The 25,016-nt window shown below is 38.9% G+C and overlaps 1 protein-coding gene across 1 annotated transcript in view; it reads right to left on the bottom strand.

Annotated features, from left to right (window-relative positions):
- Positions 1-8,606: 8,606 nt before the first annotated feature.
- The window catches only part of LOC131435876 (zinc finger protein DPF3), a 30,646-nt gene continuing 14,236 nt past the window's right edge, over positions 8,607-25,016 (bottom strand). Inside the window, exon 2 of the mRNA XM_058604131.1 lies at positions 8,607-8,834. The gene's annotated coding sequence lies outside the window, so the exon portion shown is untranslated. The remainder of the gene's footprint in view (positions 8,835-25,016) is intronic.

Genomic DNA, 25,016 nt, shown 5'->3' with positions numbered 1-25,016 from the left:
TTGACTAGAACCGCCTTCTAGTAAATTTTAGTTTCATCAAGGTGAAAATTCGGCCATCTCGACCAATTGCTGAAAAGTTCGCCCTTCTTTAATTTTTTAGGGTTTCTTAAAACTCACAAGCTGAAAAAATTTGCAAACAATTTTGTAAAATGATGTTTTTTTTAAATTCGCGCGAAATCCGCGCCATTGCATCCAAATCTTAGCAGAAACCGCGCCAAATCCGCGAAAATCGCGAAATCCGCGAAAACCGCGAAATCCGCGCGACCATAACAACCCTGCATATATGAGAAAACTCTGTTACTAACAAACAATAATTACGGGGCTATAAACGATATTATGAAACAGTACTAAACGCCAAAATCTAAGTCTATTTTAGAATCAGCTTGCCAAACGCTCCTACAGCCAACACGATTTGAAAAGGGGAGACTGCCGAACCACAAGAAAACAAATCAGCAAACCAGAATGAAGAACTTAACAGAGAGAAGGAGGAAAATAGAGATGAGATGTGAGATCATGGTAAGAGGAAATAAAATATAGCAGGAAAGCGCAAGTACAATAATTTGAACAGAAAACAAAACATTTTGAAAAGAAAAGAAAAACTTACTATGACCTTTCAATGCCACAAATTCAAATGAAAATTTGTCACCTCCACAGAACAACGGAAATATAGGGGAGATAGGGGAGTAAAGCCTGTCCTAGAAAGTATGGACGCAACCAAAAACCGCTGCCATTTTGCAATGGTTCAGAATCTGTCAATTTTTATGGCTGCGTCCTGTTGTTTACACTCTTCTCTACCCACTTGTGCAGTTGTTAAGTCGTTTTCATTAGTTTGTTTCGAAATGCGTGGACTTTTAGCAGAACAACGTCAAAAAATTGTGTACAAATGGTGCAGAGAACGCGGACTGTCACTGAGAAAGATAGCAAAAATGGAAGGAGTAAGTGAAAAAGCCGTGCGAAATGCAATCAGAAAGTTCGGTGAGGATAACACCGTTGAGAATAAACCGAAAACGGGTCGAAAAAAAGGTCCTGCTAACCCTCAGTTGGATAAACGTATACTGAAGGCGTTCGAGCAAAAGAAGGAGGTTTTAGTTCGGGATGTGGCCAAAAAAGTGGGCACTTCGAAGTCAAATGTTCTTCGTGCTGAAGAACGTTTGAATCTACGAACCTATAAGAAGCAGAAACAACCAAAACGTAGTCCGAAACAAGAAGCATCGATCAGGCCGAGGGTTCGAAAGCTGTACAATACGATTCTTGCTGGAAATTTGAACTGCATAATCATGGACGACGAAACCTACGTGAAACTCGATTACAAATCCTTGCCGGGACCACAATATTATACGGTGCGAGAAGGGCAAGTGTTATACCAGTGCGAGACATCGATTGAAGTCGAAAAATTTGGTAAGAAAGCTATGGTATGGCAAGTCATTTGTAGCTACGGTAGGATTTCGAAACCCTTCATCACCACTGCTTCAATAATCAGCGAAATATACATCAAGGAATGTTAACAAAAACGACTTCTACCCATAATTCGAAGCCACAAGGATCCTGTTATCTTCTGGTCAGATCTTGCTTCTTACAACTACTCGAAATCAACCGTAGAATAGTATACTACCAAAAATATCACTTTCGTCCCAAAAGACAAGAATCCACCAAATTGCTCACAACTTCGACCAGAAAGGAATTTTGGGCATTAACGAAGGCACATCTTAGGAAAACTGTCTAAGTAGCAATTGTTGAGAATAATATTCTGTTGTTGTAGTCTAATATTATCAGTATATCTAATCAAATTTGAATATCTAACACTTGTGAATTATTAACAGCAAAATCAAATATATATATATATATATATATATATATATATATATATATATATATATATATATATATATATATATATATATATATATATATATATATATATATATATATAATATATATATATATATATATATATATATATATATATATATATATATATATATATATATATATATATATATATATATATACATGTAAAGTAATATATATGTAAACAACAGGACGCAGCCATAAAAATTGACAGATTCTGAACCATTGCGAAATGGCAGCGGTTTTTGGTTGCGTCCATACTTTCTAGGACACTCTTTACTCCCCTATCTCCCCTATATTTCCGTTTTCCGATTCCGGCTATTCTGGTTCCCGGTATCCGGTTCCGGAAGTACCAGAAATAGTGGTCATATGTACCAAAATGGATCTCACTCACTTTTCTCAGCGATGGTTTGACCGATTTCCACAAACTTAGATTCAAATGAAAGGTCATCCGGTCCCATACGGAATTTCTGAATTTCATCCGGATTCGACTTCCGGTTCCGAAATTATAGGGTAAAGTGTGCTCAATATTGTACACCGTCACTTAAACCAGCGAAGCAAAAAACGTGAAAATTTTTCTATACTGGTCTCAAAACTACACAAATCGATAGTCATTATCAGTAGGCAACTAAACAAACCGATTCCGACTATCCTGGTTCCCGGTATCCGGTTCCGGAAGTACCAGAAATAGTGGTCATATGTACCAAAATGGATCTCACTCACTTTTCTCAGCAATGGTTTGACCGATTTCCACAAACTTAGATTCCAGTGAAAGGTCTCCCGATCCCATACGAAATTCCTGAATTTCATCCGGATCCGACTTCCGAATCCGGAGTTATAGGGTGCGTATTAGAAGAGTTTGTGTGTCATGTTAGTTGGTGGCCGTACGAACCGACTTCGATTATACCGGTTCTTGGGTTCCGGTGCCGGAAGTGCATATAATAGTGTACCCATTTCGTTTTCTTAAGGATGGCTTACGCAATCAAAGCACTGTTTTATTCTGTATGTTATGCATAAACAATCACTTGGTTTCTTTCAAAAATCGAAGAGAAAATTTTTGAATAGAATACCACAATATTATATGTACATGAGAAAGGCATCATCACACCACTAGGTGGATTAAAACAGGTTTTTCCATTTTTTTCACAGTAACAAAAGTAGCTTCACTCAAAATGCAATATCTCACAAACTAATAACCAGACAGCTGTCAAATTTATACACGTATCTTTTAAAGGTTGGTACTAACTGAAAATGGTATGCATTTAATTCTAGTGGCGCCCTCTCATAGAAACGATACGAACTTTTCAGCCGATCTGTTACTAACAAACAATAATTACGGGGCTATAAACGATATTATGAAACAGTACTAAACGCCAAAATCTAAGTCTATTTTAGAATCAGCTTGTCAAACGCTCCTACAGCCAACACGATTTGGAAAGGGGAGACTGCCGAACCACAAGAAAACAAATCAGCAAACCAGAATGAAGAACTTAACAGAGAGAAGGAGGAAAATAAAAATAGAGATGAGATGTGAGATCATGGTAAGAGGAAATAAAATATAGCAGGAAAGCGCAAGTACAATAATTTGAACAGAAAACAAAACATTTTGAAAAGAAAAAAAAAACGGAAATATAGGGGAGTAAAGAGTGTCCTAGAGAGTATGGACGCAACCAAAAACCGCTGCCATTTCGCAATGGTTCAGAATCTGTTAATTTTTATGGCTGCGTCCTGTTGTTTACATATATATTACTTTACACACACACATATATATATATATATATATATATATATATATATATATATATATATATATATATATATATATATATATATATATATATATATATATATATATATATATATATATATTTATATATATATATTTATATATATATATATATATATATATATATATATATATATATATATATATATATATATATATATATATATATATATATATATATATATATATATATATATATATATAAAGTAATATATATGTAAACAACAGGACGCAGCCATAAAAATTGACAGATACTGAACCATTGCGAAATGGCAGCGGTTTTTGGTTGCGTCCATACTTTCTAGGACACTCTTTACTCCCCTATATTTCCGTTTTTTTTTTCTTTTCAAAATGTTTTGTTCTCTGTTCAAATTATTGTACTTGCGCTTTCCTGCTATATTTTATTTCCTATTACCATGATCTCACATCTCATCTCTATTTTTATTTTCCTCCTTCTCTCTGTTAAGTTCTTCATTCTGGTTTGCTGATTTGTTTTCTTGTGGTTCGGCAGTCTCCCCTTTCCAAATCGTGTTGGCTGTAGGAGCGTTTGACAAGCTGATTCTAAAATAGACTTAGATTTTGGCGTTTAGTACTGTTTCATAATATCGTTTATAGCCCCGTAATTATTGTTTGTTAGTAACAGATCGGCTGAAAAGTTCGTATCGTTTCTATGAGAGGGCGCCACTAGAATTAAATGCATACCATTTTCAGTTAGTACCAACCTTTAAAAGATACGTGTATAAATTTGACAGCTGTCTGGGTATTAGTTTGTGAGATATTGCATTTTGAGTGAAGCTACTTTTGTTACTGTGAAAAAAATGGAAAAACCTGTTTTAATCCACCTAGTGGTGTGATGATGCCTTTCTCATGTACATATAATATTGTGGTATTCTATTCAAAAATTTTCTCTTCGATTTTTGAAAGAAACCAAGTGATTGTTTATGCATAACATACAGAATAAAACAGTGCTTTGATTGCGTAAGCCATCCTTAAGAAAACGAAATGGGTACACTATTATATGCACTTCCGGCACCGGAACCCAAGAACCGGTATAATCGAAGTCGGTTCGTACGGCCACCAACTAACATGACACACAAACTCTTCTAATACGCACCCTATAACTCCGGATTCGGAAGTCGGATCCGGATGAAATTCAGGAATTTCGTATGGGATCGGGAGACCTTTCATTGGAATCTAAGTTTGTGGAAATCGGTCAAACCATCGCTGAGAAAAGTGAGTGAGATCCATTTTGGTACATATGACCACTATTTCTGGTACTTCCGGAACCGGATACCGGGAACCAGGATAGTCGGAATCGGTTTGTTTAGTTGCCTACTGATAATGACTATCGATTTGTGTAGTTTTGAGACCAGTATAGAAAAATTTTCACGTTTTTTGCTTCGCTGGTTTAAGTGACGGTGTACAATATTGAGCACACTTTACCCTATAATTTCGGAACCGGAAGTCGGATCCGGATGAAATTCAGGAATTCCGTATGGGACCGGACGACCTTTCATTTGAATCTAAGTTTGTGGAAATCGGTCAAACCATCGCTGAGAAAAGTGAGTGAGATCCATTTTGGTACATATGACCACTATTTCTGGTACTTCCGGAACCGGATACCGGGAACCAGGATAGCCGGAATCGGTTTGTTTAGTTGCCTACTGATAATGATTATCGATTTGTGTTGTTTTGAGACCAGTTTAGAAATTTTTTTACGTTTTTTGTTTCGCCGGTTTAAGTGACGGTGTACAATATTGAACACACTTTACCCTATAATTCCGGAACCGGAAGTCGGATCCGGATGAAATTCAGGAATTCCGTATGGGACCGGACGACCTTTCATTTGAATCTAAGTTTGTGGAAATCGGTCAAACCATCGCTGAGAAAAGTGAGTGAGATCCATTTTGGTACATATGACCACTATTTCTGGTACTTCCGGAACCGGATACCGGGAACCAGGATAGCCGGAATCGGTTTGTTTAGTTGCCTACTGATAATGACTATCGATTTGTGTAGTTTTGAGACCAGTGTAGAAAAATTTTCACGTTTTTTGCTTCGCCGGTTTAAGTGACGGTGTACAATATTGAACACACTTTACCCTATAATTCTGGAACCGGAAGTCGGATCTGGATGAAATTCAGGAATTCCGTATGCGACCACGAGACCTTTCATTTGAATGTAAGTTTGTGGAAATCGGTCAAACCATCGCTGAGAAAAGTGAGTGAGATCCATTTTGGTACATATGACCACTATTTCTGGTACTTCCGGAACCGGATACCGGGAACCAGGATAGCCGGAATCGATTTGTTTAGTTGCCTACTGATAATGACTATCGATTTGTGTAGTTTTGAGACCAGTTTAGAAAAATTTTCACGTTTTTTGCTTCGCCGGTTTAAGTGACGGTGTACAATATTGAGCACACTTTACCCTATAATTCCGGAACCGGAAGTCGGATCCGGATGAAATTCAGGAATTCCGTATGGGACCGAACGACCTTTCATTTGAATCTAAGTTTGTGGAAATCGGTCAAACCATCGCTGAGAAAAGTGAGTGAGATCCTTTTTGGTATATATGACCTCTATTTCCGGTACTTCCGGAACCGGATACCGGGAACCAGAATAGCCGGAATCGGTTTGTTTAGTTGCCTACTGATAATGACTATGGATTTGGGTTGTTTTGAGACCAATTTAGATTTTTTTTACGTTTTTTGTTTCGCCGGTTTAAGTGACGGTGTACAATATTGAACACACTTTACCCTATAATTCCGGAACCGAAAGTCGGATCCGGATGAAATTCAGGAATTCCGTATGGGACCACGAGACCTTTCATTTGAATCCTAGTTTGTCAAAATCGGTTCAGCCATCTCCGAGAAAACCTAGTGAGATTATTTGACACATACACACACACATACATACACACACAGACATTGCTCAGCTCGATGAACTGAGTCGAATGGTATATGACACTTGGCCCTCCGGGCCAATTTTCACTGGTCGGTTTTTCAAGTGATTGCATAACCTTTCTATATGAGAAAGGCAAAAAGGAATTTCGTGTCTTGATGAAACACTACTTTTTGATGAAAAAAAGTGCCGCCGATACCAAAAAATGGCTTGATGAGTGTTATCCAGACTCTGCACCTGGCGAAGCAACAATTCGTAAGTGGTTTGCAAAATTTCGTACTGGTCATATGAGCACCGAAGACGATGAACGCAATGACGTCCAAAAGAGGCTGTTACCGATGAAAACGTGAAAAAAATTCACAAAATGATTTTAAATGACCGTAAAGTGAAGTTGATCGAGATAGCTGATACCCTTAAGATATCAAAGGAACGTGTTAGACATATTATTCACGAATATTTGGATATGAGAAAGCTTTGTGCAAAATGGGTGCCGCGTGAGCTCACAATAGATCAAAAACAACAACGAAAAACCATGCTGAAATTGAACGAATTGGGTTTCGAATTGCTCATCCACCGTATTCCCCAGATTTGGCCCCCAGTGACTTTTTTCTGTTCTCAGACCTCAAGAGAATGCTCGCTGGTAAAAAATTTAGAAGCAATGAAGAGGTAATCGCTGAAAGTGAGGCCTATTTTGAGGCAAAGGACAAATCGTACTACAAAAATGGTATCGAAAAGTTGGAAGATCGCTATAATCGCTGTATCGCCTCTGATGGCAATTGTGTTGAATAATAAAAACGAATTTTGGCAAAAAAATGTGTGTTTCTATTAAACGATACGAACTTTTCAGCCGAACTGTTAACAGAGTTTTCTCATATATGCAGGGTTGTTATGGTCGCGCGGATTTCGCGGATTTCGCGATTTTCGTGGATTTGGCGCGGTTTCTGCTAAGATTTGGATGCTATGGCGCGGATTTCGCGCGAATTTAAAAAAAACATCATTTTACAAAACTGTTTGCAAATTTTTTTAGCTTGTGAGTTTTAAGAAACCTTAAAAAATTAAAGATGGGCGAACGTTTCAGCAATTGGTCGAGATGGCCGAATTTTCACCTTGATGAAACTAAAATTTACTAGAAGGCGATTCTAGCCAATGTTTTCTTCAGTGGACAAAATTTCGATTTTATGCTTTTCGATCTCGAGTGATACAAGTTGCTATTTCAACATTTTACTCTCAAGGTTATTGATGTCAGATGGAAGATATCGTCTCAGTGATAATACATTTAATAATGCAAAGAATGTAATAAATGGAATGCGATTCTTCAATAATATGATAACAAATTTTGTGTATGATAAAAATCGCATTATTAAAGCAAAATTTACACGACATGCTTACAAAGCGAAGTCTGACAATAAAAGAAACGAAGAAGTTCTGGGATTCCATCCGTGGTGATAAGAAAGTGTTCTAATAGTTTGTTGGTTCCACTATCCAACATTTTCAATTGTTCTTTGCGTTCTGGAATTTTTCCTGAAATATGGAAGAAATCCTATGTGAACAAGGGTATAGTATACAACAACCGTGGAATTGTTTGCTATACATCTTCGACAAGGAAAAAATTTTGGGCATTAACGAAGGCACATCTTAGGAAAAATGTCTAAGTAGCAATTGTTGAGAATAATATTCTGTTGTTGTAGTCTAATATTATCAGTATATCTAATCAAATTTGAATATCTAACACTTGTGAATTATTAACAGCGAAATCAAATATATATATATATATATATATATATATATATATATATATATATATATATATATATATATATATATATATATATATATATATATATATATATATATATATATATATATATATTATATATATATATATATATATATATATACATATATACATATATATATATATATATATATATATATATATATATATATATATATATATATATATATATATATATATATATATATATATATATATATATATATATATATATATATATATATATATAGATTAAGAAACAAACAGAATGTATCTTAGTGAATTAAAAGTTACGACTAAATTGTTTTATTTCTTAAACAGGATTATCTTGAATGTTGTATAAGATTTAAGAATTTTACATCGAAATATATTCATCCACACAATATAATTGTGCAATATTTAATGCATTCTATGTCTCGCTGGATTTAGTAGTATATCTTACTCCTTCCAGGTTGTCCTTTATATGAGCGGTGGTATTACAGTGGCTCGAGCAATATTCTACATGAAATAAAGATGAGTTATCCTGCAAAATAAATGTAAAAGTGCATAAAATTAACCTAGTGATAATCAAAAACGATTGCACGTGTTTTAAAAAGGAAATTTTATCTGTTTCTTTCATTTCCTTAGGGTGTTTTTAACATTTCAAGTGTAAGTGTGGATCATTAATACAATGACTAGAAACGTGCTTAATCCACCTAGTAATGAGATGATACCCTTTTCATCAACCGCTTGTGTTTCATGCATAAATATTCTTCAGTGTTTTCAGGTTTCATGAAATTATTTTATTGACCGTCGTTTCAAATGACTGTTTGAAGTTTCATTACTCTGTAATTTCGGTACTGCAAGTCGGACCGAAATTAAAAATCTTATTAAACCATAGGATTATTTCTTTGAATGAATTCCGTGTGAAAATCAATTAATCATTCCATGAGATGTTGAAATCAGTTACACTTCAAGGCTTTGATCATTATTTACGGTACTTCCGGAACTGGTATTCAGGGATCAGTATAACCGAATACGGTTCGTATGGCTTTAAATTAACATGACGAATAAAAATGCAAAAAACGAAAATAAGTGTGCTTACTTTTCTCAGAAATGGCTGAGCCAATTCTTAGAAACTTAGATTCAAATGAGAGGTACAATTACAAAGTTCCTGAATTTGATTTTGATCCGACTTCCGGTTCCGGAGTTACAAGGCGATTTGCAAAATAAAATATTTCAAATTACTTCCTCACATTTCTCAGGGATTTCGTGACCAATTTGCACAATCTTAGACTCAAGTGAAAGATCTCGAAGTCCCAAACAAAACTTCCAAATTTCATTCGGATCTGACTTCCGATTCCGGAATTATAGGGTGAAGCAAGTAAAAATTGGATACTTAGATCTTAGACTTAGACTTAGTTCTTAAATTTTTGATGAATAACCGGAAATTGTAGCCATAAACTCAAAAATGGATCCCAGTCACTTTTCTCGAACCAGCATCAATTATACAGGTTCCCAGATTCCGGTTTCAGAAGTACCTGCAATAGTGGAACTCATTTCGTTTCTACAGAGACCTACCCGACCTTAGTACTGTTTCACTCTGTAGGTTATACATGTTTATGGGTAAACCTTTTTGTTTTTAAGAATCAAAGACTTTTTGTTCTTCAGAATCATTACACCACTAGGTGGATTAAAACAGGTTTTTAAATTAGTCTGGATTCTCCATCGCCAAATTTATTATTTTTGTAATCCTCATGAAATTTTGAATATATTATTCGTTGTCATCAAGACGATGCTGTTTGCGAGATATTTTGAAAACAAAATGGAATTAAAATCGCTGATTTATAAAAATCACAGGATCAACAGGTATAAAAGGTACCAGAGTTATCAGAGATATCAGAGTACCTATGATATAAAAAATTACCTACACATTTTTGAAATACAAAGCGTCAAAGTGAAAACTAGCATCAACAACTGGTATTCAGTGAGTTTGATTTAATGATGGGAAAATAAAATTGTTATAACCTTCTAGTGATAATGGAAAACTTTGTTCGACTAAGCGTCGTAAAGTAACAAACATACAGTAAACAGTTAGCTGAACACTTTTAACGCTCCAAATACCAAGCCTCAAAAAAAGTTGGAACGGTAACTTTGAGCTGTCATAACTCAACTGTTTTTCAACGAATCTCAATCAATTTTACACCCTCGAATATTCTGAAGTTCGTAGATTGATTCCAAAACTTTGTAGCAGACGATTGGTAAAAGAAAACCAATGAAAATTTGATTTTTCCCGTTCCAAGTTTTTTCCACGCGCCCAATATGCCCTATCTGCTTTACAATTTTCTTTCCTTTGGCATAAACGTCGCATAGAAAATATTGAATACTTCAACTTCACCGAGTCATAACTTTGTTGTTAGCCAACTGATCCCCAAAATTTGTTCAGCATTGGAAAGGTACTACTTCCAGAAATAAAATGCACTAAAAAAACGAAAAATAGGTTTGTTTATTTGTATAAATAGTATCATCTGACATATTTTGTCTTAATGAAAGAGAAATAAAAATAATGATTAAAAACTTATAGCTAATTATTCACAATGTGGAATTGGTTAAGCAATCGTTGACGAAACACAACAGGTGACACATTAAAATCAAAAAGATGAAAAAATTCGTTGAACCGCATGCAGACTATTCGAAAAGGTTCGTGCTGTCCATACACTCTGTTCCTCGGATCTAGGAACAGAATGCTCCGCTGGCGAAGTGTTCTTTCAGGTGCGTAGATATTGAGTTGCATAAGTAAAATGGGGCTATCAACGTCCCCCAACAGTAGTTTAGCAGCGAAAGTTGCTTGAGCGGCTATACGTCGTAACTCCAATGGCTCGATATTCAAAAGGCGGCACCGATCTTCGTATGGCGGTAAATTTACAGGGTCTCCCACGGTAGCAAACGCAGAGCGTACCGAACAAATCTTCTTTGAACAGCCTCAATCCTGGCGATCCAGTGAGCATGGTAGGGGCTCCATACTACAGCGTTTGACTCTAATATTGAACGTACAAGTGAACAATATAATGATCTTAGACATAACGGGTCCCGAAACTCTTTAGCAACCTTAATGATAAAACCAAGTTGACGGTTAGCTTTGGCTAAAATATTGTCATAGTGGAGTCTGAAGGTAATTTCACGATCCAATGTGACACCAAGGTCCTTAATGCTTTCTACTCGCGTCAGTGACCTTCCCGAAATTCCGTAATCGTACAGGATAGGATCCGATTTCTGATGAAATGATATGACACAGCATTTCTCGATACTCAAGCATTAGAAATTTTTTGAGCACCAATCAGCGAATTTTTGTATCATTTGTTGTAGTTCAAAACAGTTCTCGAGATTCTTGATGACTTTCATAATTTTTGCATCATCTGCATAAAACAATCTGCATTCCGGTGGTAACAGAAAGGAAACGTCGTTTATGAAGATCAAAAACAGTAATTGTAGCGACATAACAAAAACGCGTGGACTGTATTCAACGTTCTTTATTCAACTAACTTTTTCTGTATAAGAAAGGAAACGGAAATGTATGAATGTGTATTAGTAATATTCAATAAAAATTATTTTTTGACAGACGTGTTGCCAGATTCTTTGACGACTGAACATCTTCCCCCGCCATTGAACTACTCGGGGTTCAATAAGATCCGTGATTCGAAGCGCCATCGTCCAATGGTAGAAGTGCTAACTTTGTAATTGAGCGTTTGTACACACCTGTTGGAGTTTTCAATGATACTGTACGAGTGTAACCATCCTTACCCGGATGAACAGCTATTACCCGTCCCATTTTCCATTGAAGTGGTGGAAGATTTTCTTCACTCATCAATACTAGGTCATCGATCTTAATGTTGGTATGTTGCTTGTTCCATTTCGTACGTTGTTGCAATTCTGACAAGTAGTCAACCGACCACCGCTTCCAAAAGTCAGAGCGCATCTTTTGAATATGCTGCCACCGAGAAAGTGTTCCAGGTTTGATGTTATCGTAAACCGGTTCGGGGATGGCGTTAATAGCACGACCTATCAACAAATGACCAGGAGTGATAACATTGAAATCACTTGGATCGGCAGACTGTGCAATAAGAGGACGAGAATTTAGCATCCCCTCTATTTGTACCAATAGTGTGTGCCACTCTTCTTCGATAAGCTTCGTTTCTCCTGCTGTACGCCTGATGAAGTACTTTGCTGATTTAACGCCAGCCTCCCAAAGGCCACCAACGTGTGGCGAACGGGGAGGTATGTGATGCCACCGAATTTCCTTTGACATGCAAAACTTCTCAACAGCATCGGTTGTGTATTGTTGCTTGAAGAGGACAAACAGCTCATGAAGCTCTGAACAAGCACCAGTAAAATTTGTAGCGTTGTCACTATAGATATCAGATGGAATTCCCCGTCGTCCAACAAATCTATGCAAAGCCCCAATGAATGCATCTGTGGTCAAGCTTGAGACCAGTTCAATGTGAATACATTTGGAAACCATACAAACGAATATGGCTATATACCCCTTTGTGTAAAGCGGTTTACGAGGATACCCTTTTCTTACGTATACCGGGCCGGCGAAATCAACACCCGTACGTTCAAACAAATGTGCTTGTGTAACTCTATAAATAGGCAAATCTCCCATGTAGTTCTGTGTATCTGTGGGATTCACTCTGAAGCATCTTATACACTTTCTTAGCTGAGAACGAATTACATTTCGTCCGTTGAGTATCCAGAACCTTTGTCGCAAAATCGATAGAGTTCCACTTGGACCGACGTGGAGATTCTCTTGATGAATGGTCTCTACCAAAAGTCTTGTAATTGGATGCTTCGATGGAAGTATTGCTGGACAGCGCTGTTCGTAAGCAACGTTAGCAAATTTTATTCGCCCATTTACTCGTAGAATTCCACTACTATCTATCCATGGATTGAGGGACCGCAATTTACCAGTATACCGATTTTCCATTGACGCACTTTGAATCTTCAGAATTTCATCTTTAAGGTGAGATTGTTGAAGAAGTCGTATGATTGCATCCAATGACAATCGCATCTCGTTAACAGAAGGATATTTTGAATCGTTGCCGGGGAGAACTCTTTTCTTTGCTTTATTAATGAACCGTATAACGTATGCGATCACACGTTGGATTTTTCGAAACGAACTAAATTTGAACAGCAATGGCAATTCTTCCGTTGTAGTGATAATAAAAGTAGACGGATTGGATTCAGGAAGTTCCACAATATCTGGTAACCTTTCTTCTTCGTATGGATTCTGCTTCAAGTATTGTGGACCATGCCACCAAAACTGGTTTCCTACCAGCACGTTTGGCAGAATGCCGCGAGTTACGAGGTCTGCTGGATTACGATTTGAGCGCACATATTTGTAATCGTATCCTGAGGTGAGTTCCTTGATTTCCGACACTCGATTAGCCACATAAGGTTTGAGAAGATTAGTATCCTTTCTCATCCACCATAAAACAATTTGAGAATCTGTCCACATTACTTTGCGTTGAAAATTCAGTTTGAGCGCAGTCTGAACTTGCCTCACCAGTTTTGCCATCAAGAGAAATGCACACAATTCTAATTTTGGTATTGTCACTTTGGATGCCAAACGAGTCTTGCTAGTTAGCAGATGTACTTCGATTCTATTATCGTCACTGATGCTGCGTAAATAGATACACGTGCCATAGGCTTCCAGGGATGCATCCGAAAATGCATGCAACTCAATTGCAATTCTGCTTGCCGAGAGAACATATCGGCTGATTCTAAGCTGATCCAAAACGTGTAAAGTTTCACGAAACTTATTCCAGGTGCTTTTTTGTTCTGGTAACAACTCCTCATCCCATGACAATTTCATAGCCCACAATTGACGCATAATTAATTTTGCAACCATAACAACTGGTGCAAGTAAACCCAAAGGGTCAAAGATCTTAGCAATTTCCGACAGAACGTAGCGCTTTGTTATTAGTTGGTTAGAATCAGTTGGAGTGATGTGGAATAAAAATAAGTCACTGGTAGGGTTCCACAATAAACCGAGCGTTCTAATAACACGGTTCATACCATTTTGTTCAAATAACACCTGCTTCTCTTGTTGATGCTCTGGAATGTCGTCTAGAAATTGAGCAGAGTTCGAACACCACTTATGCAGTGTAAAACCACCTTTACTGAGAAGTACATCAAGATCTTTACGAACCGCTACTAGTTCCTCCAACGTTTCAGTCCCCGTAAGCACATCATCGATGTAAAAATCGTTCTTCACTATCCCTGCTGCCAGAGGATGAGCATGGCCTTCATCCAGTGCTAATTGTATTAATGAGCGAGTCACTAAAAAAGGCGCCGCGGCTGTCCCGTACGTAACTGTTGTGAGCTCCAGTGTTTGTAATGAATCCTTCGGGTCTGTCCTCCACAGAATACGCTGAAACCTTGTATGTTCGGGATGGACGTTTACCATTCTATACATCTTTGAGATGTCTCCTGTGAGCACAAAGAGATGTATGCGAAATCTCAGAACGATGTCAAATAGTGCGGGTTGTATAGTTGCTCCCACCATGAGTGTATCATTCAACGACAATCCCGATGTGGATTTCGCTGAAGCATCAAAAACGGTTCGTAGTTTTGTAGTGGACGAAGTGGGCTTCAGAATGGCGTGGTGTGGCAAATATAATCCATCTTCCTTCTTCTCAGACGTACCGATCACTCGGCAGTGACCTAGCTTGACATACTCGTCTATAAAAGCGCAATAAGCCGCTTTGAGATCAGGTTGACGTTGAAATTTCTTTTCCAAGTATGAAAATCTTTGTATAGCATGTTGTTTGAAATCACCAAGATGGTCGACGTTTGCACGAAACGGTAACCTGACGATGTATTTTCCAGTAGAATCTCTGAAGTGCGTTCGTTGAAAGATTTCTTCACATTCTGCCTCTTCTGACGACAACTTTGAAAAGGATGGTAATTCTTCGGATTCCCAGAATCTTTCAATCAGTTCACTTAGCTCAGCTTGTTGCACTGCTACGTTACAATGTCAAATAGTATACTGCCAACCAGTTGGGTTTATGAGACCACCAACGACCCATCCATATACGGTTTCTTGTAAATATGGCAGTTCATTAGCAAGTTTGACTTTACCTGTTTTCAGTAAACCAAAGAAATGTCCTATTCCGATCAACAAGTCCACTCCATGTGGGCGATTGAATTCTGGATCCGCTAAATCTAGATCCGTTGTTATCAGCCAATTCGATATGTTTATGTAGTTTGAAGGAACAGTTCCCGTAATTTTCTTCATAACAAGACATTCCATATTGATTAAAGATTGATTGCTTCGAGAATGCACCTGCACGTTTACCGAACTAGTTACTCTAGTCTCGGTACCGTCGACACCCATAACTTTCATATCGATAGGTTTCCGTTTTACTCGTAACAGAGATGCCATTTTTTCAGTGAGAAGATTCAGTTGTGAACCGCAGTCCAGCAAAGCACGACACAGCTGCGGATTTCCAAAATCGTTCATAACATTTACAAGCACGGTGCTAAGTAAAGACCGCTGTTGTGCGGTTGAACAGGAAGCACTGATTGCTGACTTTGATGTAGTAGTATTAGTATTGGAAACATTCTGTAATGGTGATGTCTGTGGTGTAACCGTTGATGCAACATGTTTTCACTGGAGTCTGAATGGGGTTCAAGTGAAGCGTAGTATGATGCCGTCGCTTGCACGTTTTACATGACATTGTAGAGGAGCATTTCGACGTGATATGCCCCTTCCTCAAACAGTTAAAACAAACACCAGTTTCTTTGGCTTTTTCATAACGTTCCTTCGGTGTTAGTTTAAGAAATTCTGCACACTGGTGGTTTGGGTGTGTTTGCTCGCAGAAATCACATCGAACCTGAGTCGATACCACCAACGATGAAGTTTTCAATGGAGGAATTTTACAACCAACACTTGACACTTTCTTTTGTTTCGACGAAATTAACGACGGATTTACTCGTTCCAAAACTTGACTACGAGTTATCAAAAGCTGGATAGTTTCTGCGTATGTAGGAATATCTCCATGTTTTATGCTACTCTCCCACAGTTTACGCGTCTCTAAATCCAATCGGGATGCTAGAATGTTTACCATTAGAATGTCGGACATTCCCAATAGTTCGTAATTGTGAAACTTAAGGGCCTCAACATGACGATTACATTCGTCGACAAGATCGCGCAGTTGTTTTCCATTTTCGTTTGTCATTGGTTGTAGCTTCAGCAAACCGTTTATGTGGATGTCAACAATTCTCCTTTTGTCTTCATAGCGATGTATCAAAAAGTCCCATGCTGCCGCAAAATTGTTGTCGTTGATTGTTTGCTGATTTATTACTCCCGCGGCTTCGTCCACCAGACATTTGTCTAGATGGTATAGTTTCGTTGCATCCGATTCTCCTGGATACTTGGCAATAATATCCATAAAAATTGCTTTGAACTTAAACCAGTTCTCTGGTTTCCCATCAAACACTGGAAGAGGCGTATGTAAAAACGAAGATGACAATGCTCGAATAGGCTGTGTTGCGGGATTTGGCAGACCGAATGTATTTTCACTGGCACCCAGCGGTAATTCCTCTCGCTTGACGATATCGATCAATTTACACACGCGGGACCTAACCTCATTGTATAGTTCTTCGAATTCAATATATTTCTGCTCTTGCTCTTCGCTACCTCCTGGTATGATAGCGTACGTTTTGTTCTGAAAAACATTAAACTCGTAAGCAGCGTCAACAGTCTTCAAATAAGTACGTAGTAAAAATTCATCTGGAACCGTGTTCTCCTGCTCAATTCGTAGCAGCGCATTCTTGATACGTGTAATTTTTCCTTTCACGGCTCCGCGTTGTTGTACAATCACTTGAAACTCTTCCGCCATCTTTTTTCTCTTTTGTTTTTCAGCATACGACCGCTTCTGATCGCCAATTCCAACCGGAGTACTAAATTGATCAGCCAGCTCGTTCTCGTGGGTACTCTTTGGCGTAGAACTCATTTACAATGTCATTTTGAAAAAACTTTCCAAAATACACGTTTCGATCGCGATACTTCGAATAATCCGGCTTTGACGAACCAAAAAATGTAGCGACATAACAAAAACGCGTGGACTGTATTCAACGTTCTTTATTCAACTAACTTTTTCTGTATAAGAAAGGAAACGGAAATGTATGAATGTGTATTAGTAATATTCAATAAAAATTATTTTTTGACAGACGTGTTGCCAGATTCTTTGACGACTGAACAGTAATGGACCAAGATTGCTTCCTTGCGGAACTCCAGACTGATTTGAGAATATATCTGAAGTTGAAGATCCAATTTTCACTCGAACTGAACGGTTTGTCAAGTACGATTTGAACCAGTCTACGCTCGTCCGTGAGACGCCCAGTCGTTTTAGTTTAGACAGAAGTATTCCGTGATCCACTCGATCGAATGCAGCCTTAAGATCCATATACGCTGCATCGATTTGCAATCCAGAGTCCATGTTCTGAACACACTTTGAGGTGAATAACATAAGGTTCGATGATACCGAGCGTTTTGGGTAAAAACCATGCTGCTCGTAATCTATATAGCCTTTACAGCTAGCAAATAGTAGATCATTCACGATTATTTCAAATAGCTTAGAGCAAGCACACAAAGACGTATTTCCACGGTAATTAGAAATGTTGCATTTATCGCCTTTTTTGTAAACTGGGAATAAATATGAAAACTTCCATCGTAAAGGAAACTCACTTCGCAGAGTAGAAATGTTAAAAAGCCTAGCTAACGGATAACTCAGACAATTCGCACAACGCTTCAGCACAGATGATGGAATACCGTCGGGGCCAGCAGTGAATGACAGCTTCAGTTTGTGCATGGCTGTAACTACCATCTCCTCAGTTATGAGAGGAAAGTTGAAACTAAACATATTATGCGGTACACAAACTGTGGCTTCTTCTATTTGGTTCGATGTAGCAGAAGCGTCGTGAAATGCACGCTCAAAGTGGTGTGCGAACATATCACATTTCTCCTTTTCGACTCGGGTTGTTTCATTGGCCAGATACATAGTGTGCGGAAGACCAGTTTCTTTCCTCTTAGAGTTAACAAATGACCAAAAAAGTTTTGGGTTTCGGCGAAGGTTCAATCCAGTTCGTTTTATGTGACGACGATATAAAAACATATTGTAACGGCGATATCGACTAGTAGCTATGCTTAATTGATGCTTGAAATACTGAGATCGAGAACTGCAGTACTTCCGGAGGGTTGTAGATCGTACACGCTTGAGTGCGCGCAAATGTGGGTTAGACCATGGCGGTTTCTGAGGAGGGCGGCTAGCAGGAACAACATGGGAAACAACGTTTCCTACAGCCTCGCAAAAATAATCAACTGCGTCATTGATATTAGTAGTCGTTTCAATAAAATGCCAATCAAGATTCGAAAGCAGATCGTTCATCTCAACGTAATTAGCTCGGCGGAAGTCAAGAGAGTACGATAGAGATGGCTTGTCAAACTCAATTGGTGTAGGTAGGGTAACAGAGGTATTTTGGCCACTTCATATATTTTGGCCCACCTAACAAACTTTATCGATTTTATCGGATTTAATTGATGTGAAGTAACTCATGTTACATAAATTTGAAGGTAAACACATTAAATTACCTATTGCGGAAGGGTTTTTCAAAGATATTACAACATTTGGTGAATATTTATTCAAAGTGGGCCAAAATAAAGTCAATCCTAAAGTGGGCCAAAATACCTCTGTTACCCTATCCTGAACTCAACAGCAAGTGCGGGGTGGTCAGTATCAAGATCAATGAATGGTTCAGCTGGCGAGAATACGGTAGTGACCGGTAAAGCGATTTCATTCGCGAGAATCAGATCTAACAAACGTTCGTTTCGATTCAAAAATGTGTTGATTTGAGTGAATCCATTCAGGTTGAACCCATCGAGTAGAGTGCAGCAAGCAGTTGGAATTTGTGAAAGTAATAATTCGACAATAGGTATTCCTCCTTCAGGAAAGCGCCATCGCAAACCAGACTGATTATAGTCACCGAACAGTACAGCGGGAGTGTGAGGGTTCAATCGGGAAGATATCGAGCTCAACGATTCTATGTGATCATTGATACTCACCGGGTCGGTTCTACGGTCGAGAGGCAGGTAAATTACTCCGATACTTAACGTATTTCGTGGAAGTTCGATTAAAACCCACAGTTGTTCAAGTGCTTTAGAGATGATTGTCTGGTCAATTGAACTGTTTAATTTTTTCGATACTGCAATCAGCACGCCTCCACCACGCGTTTTGTAGCTGTTTAGAGGGGAGCGATCAGTCCTAAAAACATTATACTGCTGTCCGAAGAGTTGAACGGAGAAAATATGGTCATTCAACCATGTTTCCGTAAGGACGATGATGTCATATTCAGCATCCAAAACTGCTAGATAAAAAGTATCGATTTTAGTCCTTAGCCCGCGCACATTTTGATAATATATATGCAAGCCATTGAATATAGTGACGCTGGAATGCGGAGAATGATCAGGTACAGTATGTTCTATAGTAGAGTTATACTCGCCTGAACTAGCATGTCGGAAGTTTCCACTACCAACACCGACCGCAGGACCGGGACGATGACGATGGTGGATGTCAGCGGAGAGCGCGACTGGGTGGAGTGGAAGGGAGACTTCCTTAATGCCTATTACTGGGTGTCCCGGATCCGAAGCTCCGAGTGGTTCACTAAAGGGATGATTGGAACACCTTTCTCAGCAGTTCGTTTTGTAGGATTTTCTAAGAATTCTCTAAACAGAAGTCCTTTTGGCCACATTGCAGCATCGAGCGATCGTTCCTTCAGGATAGGATCCAGTCCAATTTTAAACGAGATGAATGTCATTTTGGATACATCAGCGTCCTTTGGGACTAAACGCACAACGTCAATAGCGTCAGTCACATCTAAACAGTGAGCAGCAATTTTTTTACATCATCCACAGTCACCAATGGTTGAAAACCGGATAAATAAAGCCAGAATTTCTGCGGTGAATGGAACAGATAAGTCACTTAGATCGATAGACTTTGTTCCATGTTCGGCGATTGCTTGAACTGCTTGCCCATTGTTCCCACGTCGCCGTTTAGCACCTAATTTTGGCCAGTTTCCTGACAGTCCACCAGTACATCGGGTAGTAGCAAAATTTTCCACTTGTTTGCTGAGTGCTTCGACTCAACCGAAAAGCTTTACAACTTGAACCGGTAGATCACCTAGGTTAGTGGAACAAGGCTGCTATGATTCCATTCATTGTCTACCCAAAGTTATAATGAAAACTGAAGACCTCAGAAAAGGTGAGACTTTTTACAATGGTCGTAAATATATCGAAATTCAAAGCGATGACCTATATATTTTTACACATCATTCGATTGCTAGTGATACCAGCTACAATTTTCGCTCAACTACCATTCCTGCACAATCAAAAGAAAACATTAAAAAAATCGATGAATATGCTCCATCCGAAGAAGATCGCTTGTGATCTTTATTGGCAAAGATTACAAGCGATCTTCTTCGGCAGTTATCTCGATTTGATGAGGTTTTGATCTTATTTTTCTCAGCCCTGTATGCTACACCAAGGAAATATTACCCCTTAGCTAAAAAAAATATATCCGTGTACCCCTAGGAGGATTGAAACAGATGATTTAAATGTTTCATCAATTCCAATCAAATACTTTTGTTAAATTATATAATAGCTATGGATATATGCGATTGCCGATTGCAGTTTCAGCGAATGTGTCTGGAGTAGTACCTCACAGTAGCAGAGCAGAAGGTATATGGGTCCGCTGCTTCTGTTCTCTTTGTTTTTCAATGATGCTATTTTGCTGCTGCTAAGTAACGCGGTTACAGAATAGTTTATGCTGATGATTTGATTTGAATTCAAGATCAGTTGACTAGTGCTCTTTAAATCACATCAATCAAAATCGGTACTGATATTCCGTCACACAAAATCGGTAGTGATTTTGAGCTAAAATGATGCTTGATTCATGTAAGTTCAATCATTGGATGATTCGATCATCTTAGATCATGGTGAAGGAAAACCACATATGATCAAGATAAGACATGAAATGATCTACGTCTGAAATCGTTGATCCCCCGCTGAGGGGTGTGGAAATTAGTAACAACAGCAATCCTACAGGAATTTGTAACTAAGGATAAATCGGGTCCGCAGGTTGTCCTCAATTTGATCGATCCAACTTGCCCACTGCGCGCCTCTTCTCCTTATACCGGTCGGATCATTAACGAGGATCATTTTAACCGGGTTGTTCTCCGACATTCTAACAACATGCCTGGCCCACCGAAACCGCTCGACCTTGGCCGTTTGGACGAGGGTTAGTCCTCCCAGCAACTGGTGCAGTTCATGGTACCGTCTTCCATCCGCACTCCGGCAAAGATGGTTCGCAACACCTTCCGTTCAAAAACACCTAGTGCGCGTTGATCCTACGCAAGCATTGTCCAGGACTCGTGCCTGTAGAGGATAACCGGTCTAATCAGCGTTTTGTAGATAGTTAACTTCGTACGAAGGCGAATTGTGCTCGATCGAAGCGTCCTGCGCAGTAAAAAGTAAGCACGATTTCCTGACAACATGCGTCTCTGAATTTCTCTGCTGGTGTCATCGGTAGTCACCAGTGAGCACAAGTACACGAACTCGACGACCATTTCGATTTCATCACCACCAATCAGAACTCGTAATGGGTGGCTGACATTATCTTTTCTCGAGCCCCTGCCTTTCATGTACTTTGTCTTTGACACATTGATGTCTAGTCCGATCCGCTTGGCCTCAGCTTTTAGTCCGATTTCATCTTCTCAAGTTGAATAGTTGCGTGCTATCATGTCAATATCATCAGTGAAACCAAGTAGCTGGACGGACTTTCTGAAAATCGTGCCGCTCGTGTCTATCCTCGCTCTTCTTATCACAACCTCTAAAGTAATGTTGAATAGCAGACACGAAATGCCATCACCTTGCCGTAGCCCTCTGCGAGTTTCGAAGAGACTCGAGTTTATCCCCGATACTCGAACAACGCACATCACTCGATCCATCGTAGCCTTGACCAATCGTATCAGTTTGTCCGGGAATCCGTAGTCGTGCATGATTTTCCATAGCTGATCTCGATCAATTGTGTCATCGGCTGATTTGAAATCGATGAATAAGTGATGTGCGGGCACATTATATTCGCGGCACTTTTGCAACAGAGTGATCGCGCGGTAATTGCAGCAATCCAGTTAGTCACCCTTTTTGTAGATGGGACACACGATTCCTTCCATTCATTCCTCCGGTAAAATCTCGTCCTCCCAGATCTTGGTAACGACCCAGTGCAGTGCTTTCACTAGTGCTTTACCACCGTGTTTTAGTAGCTCTCTTGATAGCTGGTCAACGCCCGCGTTACCAGATCTTGGTAATGACCCAGTGCAGTGCTTTCAATAGTGCTTTACCACCGTGTTTTAGTAGCTCTCTTGATAGCTGGTCAACGCCCGCGGCCTTATTATTTTTCAACCGGCTTACACCCTCCTCGATTTCTTGGTGGTCTGGGACCGACAGTCTATCGCCCTCCGCACGCGTCCCTAAGTTCTTTACCGCGCCGCCACTTTCGTATTCCGCCACATCGCCATTAAAGAGCTCGTCAAATTACTGCCACCACCTTTCGATCACCTCACAGTCGTTCGTGAGAAGATCCCCGTTGGTGTCCTTGCACATATCGGCCTGTGGCACATGGCCTCTGCGCGAACGGTTCACCTTCTCGTAGAACTTCCTTGTTTATTTGTGAGCCTTGTGTCATTAGCACGGAACAGCTGTTCCATCGCTTCGCGATCTTGGTCATCCTGTTAGCCCTTTTTCTACGGGATACCAAGTTTAATCTGTTCCGCGCCTGTCTGTATCGCTCCTCGTTTGCTCTCGTCCGGTGTTGCAGCTTGCTCGCCCAAGCTGTATTCTTCTCGGCCACTAACTGTTCACATTCGTCGTCGAACCAGTCGTTCCTTACGTTCGGAGCCGCCGTACCTAGCGTTGCTGATGCAGTGTTACCAATGGCAGAACGAATGTCTCTCCAGCCATCTTCAAGAGTAGCTGCACCAACCTGCTCTTCCGTTGGTAGTGCCACTGCCAACTGCTGCACGTAATCTTGAGCTACTCCAGCATCCCGAAGCCACGCGATGTTAAACCGCGACGTTCGGCTTCGACGTTTGGTAGCCACCGTCGAAAGTTTTGAGCGCATGCATACAGCAACCAAGTAGTGGTCCGAATCTATATTCGCACTGCGGTAGGTGCAAACATTGTTGATGTCCGAGAAAAATTTTCGGTTTGTTGGTCAGGTGATCTCCAGGTAGCTTTGTGGATATCCTGGCGGAGAAAGAAGGTGCTTGTGACTACCATTCCTCGGTTTCCTAGTTTCAACATATATTCTCGTTTGATGCATCCCATGTTCGATTTCGCAACCGTTGTTTCATTCGCAATAAAATGAATACAGGATAAGAGAAATAAATGCTAGATGAATGTTTTATGATAATAATAAGTTTGGATTGTAAGCACATTGATATTGTTAATTTGACAGCATTCTATACACAATAGCAATGCTCCATGCAAAATTAGTTTGAAAATATATTTACCACCACATAGTGATCAGAGCGACAAAAGACTTTGTTTTACTTCCAGCTGGTTGATGCTGATGATGATGTTTTGATGCATGCATTATTTTGATTAAACTCAAGAAAAAAACGCTTTTTGGCATGAATTTAATTTATGGAAGTAACAGGATCACAAGGTTTGAGCACACAGCAGGCGCGTTTGAATTCCAGTCATTTCCAGTGATTCCTTTTTCAAATGGAATACAATTGAATAAACTGCATCAGAATCAGATAAGAGAAATTCCTATGATATACTATTCTCAATGCTAGAAAATCAAATTACTGAAAAATTCGTCTTCTATAAATGTTTTGCTCTTGCTTTGATGTTACAATGGCAGAAATTTATATTTTGTTGCTATTTTCTCATGCAGACTTTCCAATGATTTTTGTCGTGAATACGACTTACTTTACTATGGGGTGCCTTTTCAAAATTTACCCTCTGAGAGAGTGATAAGTTTTTGATCGTGAATATCTATTGTTGTATCTAATGAATCAACATAATTCTTGCGACATGCCATCGGAAATATGATCACAATTTTATGATAAAATTTTCAGTTTTGTGACATAGTCTCAAATAATTCAAAATTAAACTTTTCTGAAATGTTTGGTATAAACGAGTATCGAAGAGGATAATTCATAAGGCGCGTTTGCCTTTCTCGTATTTTTAAAGCTCATAGCTCAGTGATCTGTGAAAGGATTTATATAATCTAACTACCAATAGAATCGAAATTTTTCAATTTAAACGTGTATTGCAAAAGCATTGAAGTATTTCAATAGTACACTATTGAAAAACCTGTCTCATTTGATCCATGTCAACACCAGCCAATCAGAACGCGTTCTAAAGAAGAGAACAAAATATCTGCTGCTGTACAACAAATCGTCCGGGAAAAATGTTCCGAGAAGTGGTGAATATCGCAGTGAGTTCCTCAATTTGGTCCTTGTGAATGCTAGAAACGAGTCCCTTCAGCATATTGATAGTTTCTTTCAATAAATTATGCAAATCCGAAATGAAATAATCAACATTAAAATTCTGAATGCGGATATTTTTATAGCCGTTAGGACCGCCCATTAGTGAAAAAGC

This window comes from Malaya genurostris, chromosome 3, assembly GCF_030247185.1.
Source record: "Malaya genurostris strain Urasoe2022 chromosome 3, Malgen_1.1, whole genome shotgun sequence".
Lineage (NCBI taxonomy): Eukaryota > Metazoa > Arthropoda > Insecta > Diptera > Culicidae > Malaya > Malaya genurostris.
This window is presented reverse-complemented; position numbering and strand designations above follow the sequence as displayed.